The sequence below is a fragment of the Agelaius phoeniceus genome, chromosome 14, assembly GCF_051311805.1.
Source record: "Agelaius phoeniceus isolate bAgePho1 chromosome 14, bAgePho1.hap1, whole genome shotgun sequence".
Taxonomy (NCBI): domain Eukaryota; kingdom Metazoa; phylum Chordata; class Aves; order Passeriformes; family Icteridae; genus Agelaius; species Agelaius phoeniceus.
Genome location: NC_135278.1, coordinates 5,030,079 through 5,041,686, shown reverse-complemented (window position 1 = coordinate 5,041,686; position 11,608 = coordinate 5,030,079).

The following is an 11,608-nucleotide window of genomic DNA, read 5'->3' as shown; positions in this document are numbered from 1 at the left end:
AGATGCTTGGTCCCCTCACTGAGCTCTGCTCCCACCCCCAGGAAAGAGAAGCAGAGCTGCTCTCACACAGGGGACTCTAAGCTGCTCTCTCCTCTGTGTGGTGGCTGTGAGAGCTTTAATGTCTTTGTACACACCTAGAAGAGTTTTCCACTCTATAATGATGATCAAAGTGAAGGAATTGCCAAAACTGAGCTCGACATCAAGGCAAGCAGTGTGGGGCCTGATGTTCTCCTGGAGATCACAGCTCAGCTGGGCAGCAGGGCTGGGGAGAGCATTGCAATCCTCCTGTGAACAGCAGGACTGCAGGGCTTTCCTCTGTGCAGCTGTGGAGAGGCAGCCTGGATGGAAGGCACCAGCTAAATATAAACTCTGATTTAAAAGATAAGTGATGGTAAGTGGTTTCATTGTTTGGGAGCAAGGACCTCCAAACCATTCACTGGAAAAGACTCAACCAGCCTCAGCAGAGCTAGTAATTAAAGGTAACTAGCCCAAAGCAGTCACAGCACAAATAAAGCAAGGAAAGAAGATTGCACTCCTGTGGTGAGCTGACCTTGGTTGGATGCCAGGTGCCCACCAAGCTGCTCTATCCCTCCCCTCCTCAGCAGGAGAGGGAATGGGATGGAGTGGGAGGACAAAAGCAGGTGGAAAAACCACTCATGGGTCAAGATGAAGGCAGTTTAACAAAGTGAAAGGCTCAAACCAGCAAAGATCCTGAAGCTCAAACCTCCTAAAGATCTGTGTGCCCAGGGAGGTCACCCCGGCCATCTCAAGCACCCGTGGCAGTGCTCTGTCCAGCTGCCACCAGGCTGCCCATGGGCACCCCACAGGGACAGCCATAATCTTGGTCGTGCTCAGCCTTTTCAGGTCCTGGACTGGGCTGCAGTGTTTAAACAAGGTGAAAAAAGAGATTTAGGACAGCAGGAGGCCTCTTGAAGAGGATGAAAGGAATAATGTGCAGAGATGGAGAGAAGAGACAGCGCTGGGAAGGAAGGGAAGGGAAGGGAAGGGAAGGGAAGGGAAGGGAAGGGAAGGGAAGGGAAGGGAAGGGAAGGGAAGGGAAGGGAAGGGAAGGGAAGGGAAGGGAAGGGAAGGGAAGGGAAGGGAAGGGAAGGGAAGGGAAGGGAAGGGAAGGGAAGGTCTGGCTCTGTGAGCCAGTTGGGCACTCACAGCCCAGGGGAAGCTGTACATGTTCAGTGTACAGCAAAGCACATCCCCTGAGCTCCTCCCAAGGCTGATTTGCCACCCATCCACTGGTCAGGAGTCCCCACAGGTCCTGGGGTACTTCACTGTCCCTTGAAACTCCTCTTCAGAGCATCCAATGCCCTTTATCTGAAAGGCAGCTTTGCCACAGGAGGAGCTCCTGGTGCAGGCCAAGGAACACCTCCTGGGCAGCAGCAGGTACAAATCCCCAAGCATCCCAAATCCCCAGCTGAGCTCTCCAAACCTCTGCCAGCCCTTTTCTGCACAAGGAAGAAGCACTAGGCCAGGGAAACTCAGATTGTAGCATCTCTCCTGTTGAGGCGGGCTGAGAAAATTTGGATTGCTCAGCCTGGAGAACCTCTTCAATGTGGAGAATGCCCTTCCAGTATCTAAAGGAGCTCCAAGAGAGCTGGAGAGGGACTTTTAACAAGTGCATTGAGTGATAGGAAAGGGGGAATGGCTTTAAACTGACAGAAGGCAGGTTTAGATTAGACATAAGGAAACAATGGTTCACAGTGAGGGTGAGGCCCTGGCACAGGGTGCCCAGAGCAGCTGTGGCTGCCCCATCCATGGCAATGTGCAAGGCCAGGCTGGATGGGGCTTGGAGCAGTCTGGGATAGGGGAAGGTCTCCCTGCCATGGCAGGGGGCTGGAGGGAGGAGGTTTTTGAGATCCCTCCCAACCCACCATTTTATGATTTAATGCAGTAGCCTCAATCCTTCCTTGGGCTTTGCAAGCCAAGTCCCTGTGCTCTCAGCCATGCCCTGCCTCCTCTCCCTCCTCTGCACTAAAGCTGGACCCTGACATCAGCAAAACTAAGTACCTGTCCAGGAGAGGAAAGCAAGATTGATTTGACTCCAAATGCTGCCAAGTGCATAAAGCCAACACACTGGGAAAAATAAGGCAGGCAATTTCATCCTGGTTGCCTTCAGCAACAATGACATTAGGTGTTATTTGATACAAGAGAAGAGCCAATATTTCCAGACTGAAGGGCAATTATTTAAACCTGTGTGTTTAGAGGGTCTGGAAGCTGTTCAGAGCAGGAGCACTGGAAACAGCTTCTGACTTGGGATTGTGTGGGCCCAACACTGTTCTCGATGGCTTCATCCTAGTCCAGACCTCACATTTAAAGCAAGCTTGGGGCAAAGTTTCCAAAAGCAATGTTATCTCGATTATTCTCCACCATCCATAACCATCAGCTGGATCAGCACTAAAAGTCAAGTGCCAAAAGTTTTTGCCAACCCTGTATTTCCAGCTAGGAGCACAGGAAGAACCCTGCTCACCTCGCTGAGCACAAGCTCTGGAGCCCCAGCCTAATAATGTAAATGTCAGTGGCTGAACCTCCAGCCAGCCTTTGTCCCTGCACAGGAATGCATTGCTGGGGCTGTGAAATATTAAATGAGGCACTGGAGTCAAAAAAGAACAAAATTACAAATCCAGAGGCTGCTTTCCAATGCCCCTGGGCTTGGCTGGGGCTGCCTGTGATGTAACCAGGGATGGATTTATGGCAAAGCCACCAAGCAGGGGCACAGGGGCGGGCAGGGGACAGGGTCCTGCATGATGGTAAGAGTCAGGAAAACCCAAGTAGGGCTGGATTAGATCATCTCCAGAGGTGCCTTCCCACCCTAACAACTCTGTGATTTGGTGATAGTGGCAGGATATTGGGATAGGAATCAGAAATAAATTCCAAGCAGTTTTTCTGTTTGCCTGGGTGAATTTACCACAAGAACTGGAGAAGTTGCCACTGCAGCCCCACCTCAGCCCCTCTCTGTGGGCTGTAAGGAACCCTTAGCAGCTGTCTCCCTGAGTATATATTGCTCTATCACAGGCCCATGTTGTGCAACTGCTCCTTTTGATTTCTGCCCAGCATCTTTTAGGACTGATCCCTTCACTTCCAAAACCCTCACAGGTATTTTTGTCACTGACTCTTCAGACAAAATTATTTCTGCATAAATAGTCCCTGCCCTCTGCTTGCAATCATTGTGCTTGGACTGGAGAAAAGAAGGTCCCTGCAGCCAAGACACCTCTCCTTGAACCTGAGAGCACCATTTCTGCACAGTGCCAGACTTCCTTCAGCCTCACTGGGTCTGAGTGAGTGAAATCAGTCCTTCCCTGTGCAGCCAGATGCTGTATTGTGATGCTAGCCCAGAGAGAAAGCAAGCAGCTTAGCTTTACTGACAAAAGTCCTAATGGAATAATTAAACTCAAATAATTCAATTAACACTGCAATTGAGTAATTGCATTTGGAGCATGGCTGTGATTGAGCAATATTTGTATTCTCCCAGCCATGAGGATAGGCAGAGTCTCCTTTCAGCAGGCAGAAGGAGACAGATGGTGCTAATAAAGGGCAGGAGATGGATGTGAGGTCACCAGATTAAGTGTGCTTCCTTTTTTTGGCCAGAGAAGGAAGTCAAACCACTGTGATCCCGTTGCCTTTAAAAGCCTAAGTAACAGAAATAGAAGAGACTGCAGGACTGCAGGAGTCTGCTTTACCATTAATTACTTTTTATTGAAAGCTCCCAGCCTGCTTGGCATTGCATCAGCAAGAGGGCAGCCGTGTCCCTGCCCACAGAGCCCCTGATCTCCATCGAGCTCAGACAGCAGCAGCAAGTGCTGAGACCTGGGGAGGAATGTCTGCTTCCCTTGGCAACTGCACCAGCCTGCAGAGCTCAGGCCAGGAGGCAGCAGACAGATCTCGGTGAGATAAAGCAGAGGCAGGAAAATAAACCAGCGATTTGGGGCTGCCTCACTCGTGCTGGTGTAGCTGCAGCCTGAGATTGCTCAGAGCAGGGAGCGGCTCTGGGGCAGGTAAAATCCACCCCTGACACCCCCACTTGCACTGGAGCCCACTTTGAGGAGTGGCTGCTCCACTGCCCACTAACTCTTCTTTCCCTACAAAGCAGAAGCAGTATTGCAGCAAGTGAAAAAGCTGCCTCCATTTACCTGTGAGTACAGGGGCTGCAGGTGCTGCATGTGGGCATTTTCACAGAATCACAGAATCACCAGGTTGGAAGAGACCTTCAAGACCATTGAGTCTACCCCAGCCCCAGCCCCTCAGCTCAACCCTGGCACCCAGTGCCACATCCAGGCTTTGTTAAACACACCCAGGGATGGGGACTCCACCACCTCCCCAGGCAGCCACTCCAGAACTTTATCACCCTTGCTGTAAAAGCCTTTTCCTAATACCCAACCTGTATTTCCCTTGGTGCAGCTTGAGGCTGTGTGCTCTGGTTGTGTCAGTGCTGCTGGAGAAAGAGCCCAGCCCCAGCTGAGCACAGGCACCTTTCAGGAGCTGTGCAGTGATGGGGGCACCCCTGAGTCTCCTTTTCTCCAGGCTGAGCACCCCCAGCTCCCTCAGTGGTTCCTCTCAGGGTTTGTGTTCCCAGCCCCTCTCCAGCCTCGTTGTCCCCTCTGGATGTGCTCAGTGTCCCAAGGTCCTTCCCAAGCTGAGGGGCCAGAGCTGGGCACAGCACTCAGGGTGTGCCCTGACAATGCCAGGGACAGGGGCAGGATGAGCTCCCTGCTCCTGCTGGGCACACCATTCCTTTGCTCTCAGGCTGATGAGCAGCCTTGGGGAACACAGGCAGTTGGGCTTTCAAGGATTAGTGTCAGCCAAACCCCAGCTGTAGCTCACAGCTTGCCAATATTTGGGGAAGGGGTCTTTCCTAGGAACTCAACTTTATCTGGTAGCCTGAGGCGCTGGGAATGGAAAAGTTAACAGCTTGGTTAACCCTTTCCAGTCTGAGAAGTCACTGCAAGCATGATGTCTATCTTCTCTAGCTATTCTGAGCTAGGCTCTTGGCAGCTTTGTTAGAGTACCACAAATCTGCCACTCTCTTCCTTCCCCAGAGCAACTGCAGTTGGGTTCTTTAATTTTAATTTTTTTTTAATTTCCTACTCCCAAAGCTTTCTAAGCAATTTAAACTTGTTTGGCAGATTTTATTTTTTTTTTTAAGAAAGAGGCAGCTGATGCCAGTATGCTGTTTGCAGCTCCTCTCCCCTCCCACTCTCAGCAACATCTGAGCTTGGTGGTTAATGACTATGAGACCTCTCTGCCTCTGTCAGTGTTAGCTGGAATGATGGGTTTACACCATGCATGTCAACAAGCATCTAGATGGAAAATAAACCTACTGATGCTCCCACTGCTGGGGAAATGAGTGTGCTGATTCAGGCATCTCAATCCACATGGATGACAGGCACATCCTGCTCTGCAACAGAGCTCTGATCACTGAGGGCCCTCTTAGATCCTCCTGTGTGCACTGAGGGACAGATCCATGGAAAACAGGCTTTGGTAGCTCAGCACCTTGCTCTCATTTGACAGAGGTTGTTCACACAAGCAAAATTGACTCTCTTTAACTTTTCCCAGGCAGGAAAAGCACGAGACCACCTCCATGGAGGAGAGGGCTAACACCCCCAGCTTTTCTTCCAGCCCATGCTTCAGGAGGGCATTTTCACAGAATTCACAGAATGACTGGGTTGGAAGAGACCTTCACAGAATCACAGAATAATGAGGTTGGAAGAGACCTTCAAGATCATCGAGTCTAGCCCAGCCCCAGTCCCTCAACTAAACCCTGGCACCCAGTGCCACATCCAGGCTTTGTTAAACACACCCAGGGATGGGGACTCCACCACCTCCCCAAGCAGCCATGCCAGAACTTTATCCCCTTTCTGTAAAAGCCTTTTCCTAACATCCAACCTGTATTTCCTTGGTGCAGCTTGAGGCTGTGTGCTCTGGGTGTGTCAGTGCTGCTGGAGAAAGAGCCCAGCCCCAGCTGAGCACAGGCACCTTTCAGGAGCTGCAGAGTGATGGGGGCAGCCCTGAGTCTCCTTTTCTCCAGGCTGAGCACCCCCAGCTCCCTCAGGGGTTCCTCTCAGGGTTTGTGTTCCCAGCCCCTCTCCAGCCTCGTTGCCTACATTCAGGAATCTCCAAGTCCTTCCTAAGCTGAAGGGCCAGAGCTGGGCACAGCACTCAGGGTGTGCCCTCACAGTGCCCAGTACAGCCATGGCCATCTCCATTCCCACACTCCCACTTGGATTTGCAGCAAGGGGAAGCAGGAGCAGGTCAGTTCCTTTGGGCACAGTGTCCTGCTGCAGACCTGAGGCAGAGTAAGGCACAGAGCTGAGCAGGGGCTCCTTTTCCTTGAAGGCACCGGGCAATGCAAGGGGACAAACACGTCCTTGTGACGGGAGAGCCGCGTGATGGTGACGAGTCTGCTCTGACTCACAGCCCAGGAGAGGCTGTGATATTGCACCACTGGCCTGCTCTGGCCACCTGCTCTGAGCACTGAGACACAGCTTTAGCATTCAAGGCCATATTTACTCTAGGACCTCATTTTCCCACCACAAGAGCAATCCCAAATCAAGGGGGAGAGTTGACCTTGCTCACCATAGCAGCTTGTCTTCTAGTTAAGATCCTGCACACAAACTCATTCAATCCAGCTCTTTCAGGGCTTCTTCAGAGGGCTTCAGGCTCTGTGTGCTTTGGTTTTATCAGCTGTTTGGCATCAGCCCCATCTCCATTTCCCTCCAGTGAGTACCAAAACATTCTGCTTCCAGGTGACAAATTCCATGGACAATATGCCACACTACCCAGATGGGTTTCCCCCACCCTTTGGTGGGCATTTAAGCAATTCTCTTTCTTTCTTCTTTTTCTGTGCTGTACCCTCCTCTATTACACATTTTTATACCAAAAAATACTATATAACAAACCTGTATAGAAGCAGTATTTAAGCTGGTCCATGATCCTTCCAAGGAAAACAATTTCAACAGAAAGGATTTTAGTTTGACAAATGCTGCCCAAGACCTGCCCTGATCATCCTTATGCTGCACTGCACAGCTTTCATTAACTTATGAATGAATTCCTGTAGTGTCTCATGGCTTCCTTCAGATGTTATTATGCCAGCTCCCAAGGACATAAACAATTCTCTTGATTTAAGAAAGTAGGCTGAGATGTTGCTTGGCTGTGGTTTGGGGAAAGGCAACAACATTGGAAAACACATTTCATTCAAGAAAACAAGAATATTAGTTCCAAATAGAAGCAGTGGTCCAATTTAAATAAACTCACCAAGCATAAACTTGGGAACTCATGATGCAAGAGAACAGAAATGGGATTTTCTATTACTTCAGGCATTCTCTTCATTCAGCATCTGTATTACAGCAAGCAGTTAATCACCTTCAGCTCTCTTATCCAAGCACTGGTTCAAGACAACCTTGCAGAATCTTTCTGAAACTTTTCCCTTCATCTGAGGGATGCCCTACCCCTGGTCTGAAGGCAGCACCTGGCTCCAGAATAAGAACAATTCTAATGCCCTCATTTATCTATTTACCTACTGATCTTAGAGCAGAACCTTGTGGTATTTATTTGTGTTTATTTTTGTGGGTGTTTGTTTTCTTGTTTTTATTTTTTATGTTTTAAAAATAAACATGGGTTGCTTTAAATAGGGAAAAGGATGGAGGCAAGCATGCATATGCATGTAGGCCTAAAAGTAGATGTGACATCCCCTGTTCCAGGTCAGGGCACAGCAATCTGTCACCCAGGCACTGCACACACAGCTCTGCTTACCCAGAAATAGGTGCTGCAAGGACAGCACAGAGACTCAGGCTGTTGGGAGCACTTGAGAGGGTTCATGAACTCCCAACACCAATTCCCCTTTCATCTGCTGTTGATAAAAGTAATTGCAATGGGCCACCTTAGTCTGACTCCCAGAGTGAGACAAGGTTCCCAGCCCAATAAATCTCCATGACTCAAGTGCTCAGGCCCTCTTGGAGACCTCATAGCTATTCCAGGCACAGTCCCCTTCCCACAGCTTCCTTTGGCACAGGAATTTCAGTGCTGGTGACATTCTAACAAAGGTATCTCATCAGCCCTGAGCCAGGGTGGCTGGCTGCTCTGAACTTCCCTTTCAACACAGCAGCTTTAAAGAAACTTTGATCATGTCTTTCTTCTCCCACTTGTGCTTTTGCCCAGTTCACATCACTCCCTCACTTTCAGCATCTCAATCCACACCCACCATTTAGTTTGCCCTAAACACAGTTTAAGGCTCATCCAGTTTCTCACAGTGCTGCTCCTCTCCATTTACCTCATCCTGGATGGAATCCTCTGGCTCCCTAGGGTTCAGCTCAGGTGAGAAAAGGTATGGCTGACTATCCCAGGTGAGTCAATCCCTCATCCTCCTCTATGTATTTGTCAGCTTGCCCCAGTGCCCCCCAAGAGCAGCTTTGGGGACATAAGTACAGGAATCTGGGTCAGGAGATCCCAGTCACAGAAATGCCAGGGGTGTTAAACTCTCATTACCTGGGCCCCTGTGAGGGGTGGAACCCACCCAGAGCTCACAGTATTTAACTCAAGTATTGGTGCTTACATTTCCTAATCTGTCCCTGTTTGGCAAATGTCTGCCTTGCCCACATCACCTGATGAGTTAACAAAATCAGCTGTGTCCATCTCCATTCCCATCCTGTTCCTCTTTACACAGCTTTCTGACATGACAAGAGTTTTCCAGAAGAGGTGTGTGGCTCTTTTTCTCTCTGCTCAGCAGCTGCAGGAGACAGGTTGCCAAATAGAATCAGAGAATTGTTTCAGTAAATACAACATAGCACTCTTGGAAGTGTTTGCTGAGTTGTGATACCATCAAGTTAAAATGGCATGGTTAAAAAAAAAATATTGATCAGCATCAGAAGTGAGTTTCCAGGCTGCTGAGCTGCACAAAGGAGACACCCAATTAAAGAGAGATGGTCTCTAAGGACTGGAGGTGGACAGTAGCTGCTGTCATTCTGGCAGCTTCCTATGATCTTCTCTTCAGAAATGAGTGTGTGGAGGCAGAGAAAAAAGATGAAAGGGAGGCCTTGAGATGAGAAAGCCCCAAATGATCAAAGATTCCCATGGACTGAGAGAAGTACTCCAGAACCAAAGGCATTCCTCTGTTGCCTGTGTCACTGTTGCCCTGGAGTAGATTTCAAAACCTTCTTTAAGCATTCACCTGGGATGTGGGGACACACATCAGGAAGCAGAGAGAAACTTTTCAGGCCTTGGGGAAGGCTGAAATTCTGAATGATTCTAACTTTTTCTGAATTGGTGCATTTCTTTATAAGCAGACTCACTGGGGATGTGTGGCTACCTTTGAAGCAAGGGCTCAAGAGGCCTCTCAATTCTGTCAACACTCCTCACAGCCTGCAGCATCTGCTGCTTTTGTGCCATGGTCCTTCACTAGCAGTGCCTTAACACCCTCCAGGTTCTGCTGTGGTGCTGCTGCTTGTGTCCCCTTCAGACAGGACACACATCAAGGGAGGACAGAGCTCTTCACCCAGCTCTGATCTGAGTGAGGGGAAATGAATCACACCCTTCACCCACATTAGGAACATCCAGCAAGGGTCAGATATGCCAACTGCAATCTGCCAGGAGGCTCTGGTGAGAAATGTCCTAATGTGAGAACAATCAGGGGAGATAAAGCACTTAGGAAAGGAGAGAAGAGATCAGAGTCTCCTGAAAAGAGCACAGAACAAACAATCGTGATGGGAAAGGAAAAGCAGAGATGCTGCTCAGCATCCTCTGATGAATTCATCACAACCTGAAAGTGAATTTTGCCCGAAGGAGAAAACAGAATGAAGAGAGACACCAAGACAGACACCAAGAGAAAAATCATCTCCTGTTTGTGAAGATCACAGGAAAAAAACAAACCAGCCCCCAGCATATTCCAGGCACCTTCCCTGGAGCCAGGACCACAGGCAGACAATGCCTCTGTCTGTGGCAGCAGCTCCTGAAGGGGATCCCAGGGAACAAGGAGCAATCCAAGCTGCAGGTGCTGCAGAGCAGAGGGTGAAAGTCCACAGCAACAGCGGCAGGTTGAAAAGGAGCTGCTGCAGCAGGAGGGAGACAGATGTGTCTGTACACGTAGGTACAGCTCAGTCATTTTAGATAAACTCGGTCTGGAGGGAAGGATAAACTGATAAAGCAGTGTTTCACACAGTGCAAGAAGTACACAGAGTTTGGATACAAACTTCAATCTGAACAGCAGAAAAATGAAGTAGTCTTTTAAGACAAACAGAAGGGGTATATGATGAACAGCAGACCTGGAGGAAGATGAGAATGAGAGCCTGCAGATTTAAGGGAAGAATCTAAATTTATGTTCTTGTGCTGTCTCAGGTGTTTACATGGAGCAACTCATCTGGGTTTTCTCTTCCTCCAGCAATAGAATAAGGCAAGTGTCTTGGCCCCAGGGCAGTAAGTGGACAAAGGGGAATATGAAGAGAGGTGAAATTCAGACAGTGACTTGGGCTGTGTATTTTAGTACACCACCATCATTCTGAGAGAAGGCAGGAACAAGTCAAAATGGGGATGGTGGCTCTGCAACCACAACTGGAGGACAGACTGTGAACAAGGTGAGATGAGAACCTGCAGTTTATTGGGATGCTGCTGCAAACAAGCCTCTATCTCAGTTCCACATCTGCAGTACCCTCCACTTAACTGCAATACATTTAATCAAGCTGCTTCTTATGGGAACCAAATAAAGCTTGATGATGCTTAATGGCTGGGGCTTAATGGCTGGGTTGTTTAACTGGGCTCATAATTTTGATTAATTAAGATGCTTGCAGGTGTTGGAGAGGCACTTCCACATCAGTGTTGATGTTCAGAGGCAAAGGGGGTTCCCCTCCTGGAGGATTTCTGCCAGTGCTACTTCAGCAAAGCAAAGCTGCCCTCAAACCCACGCAAAAAGTCAACCCTTGTAGCTGGCAGTAGCCTCCAGATTTCTGGGAATTCTGACAACCTGCAAGTCGTTTTGGGAGGAGATATGGAAAAATCCAAACCCCAAAACTCAAACTTTTGCCTAGGGCAGCCTCTGTGTCCTTGATAGGAAGGAAGTGAGGATGTGAGAAGCTCCTCTCCAGGTGATGCTGATGCTTTCAGGCAGGGGATCCAAGCAGCCCAGCAAACTGCCCACCCCCAGAGCAGTGTCCCTGCTCCAGTGAAAAGGGCAGCAGAGCTTTTCCTGAGTGGAACACACAAAGCCTGGTTATGAATTGTCCCCTGTGTTCCTCTATCCTCACTCTGTGATTTCAGCCTCCCCCTGCCAGGATATCACCCTTTTCCTACAGTGTCACCAGCTCCCCATCATGGGTGACCTACAGGAGCCTGGAGGGGGATGCACAGAGAGAGTGCCCAGCAGGTACAAGAAATCACATTATAACCTCTCTCTTAAGCAGTACAAATTTGTATTTCCCTTTTCTATTTCTTACAGAACATACTTACCTCAGGTTTTTGTCTCCTGAATGCTGATAAAATGCCCTCAGGTTAAAAAACATTTGGAGATAAATTATGGTATGGATACCAGTGTGGCATATGCTCATTTCCATAAGAAACTAACACTGGAGGGAGGCACAATGAGCCAGACTCATCACTATTTTCAGTATCAAAC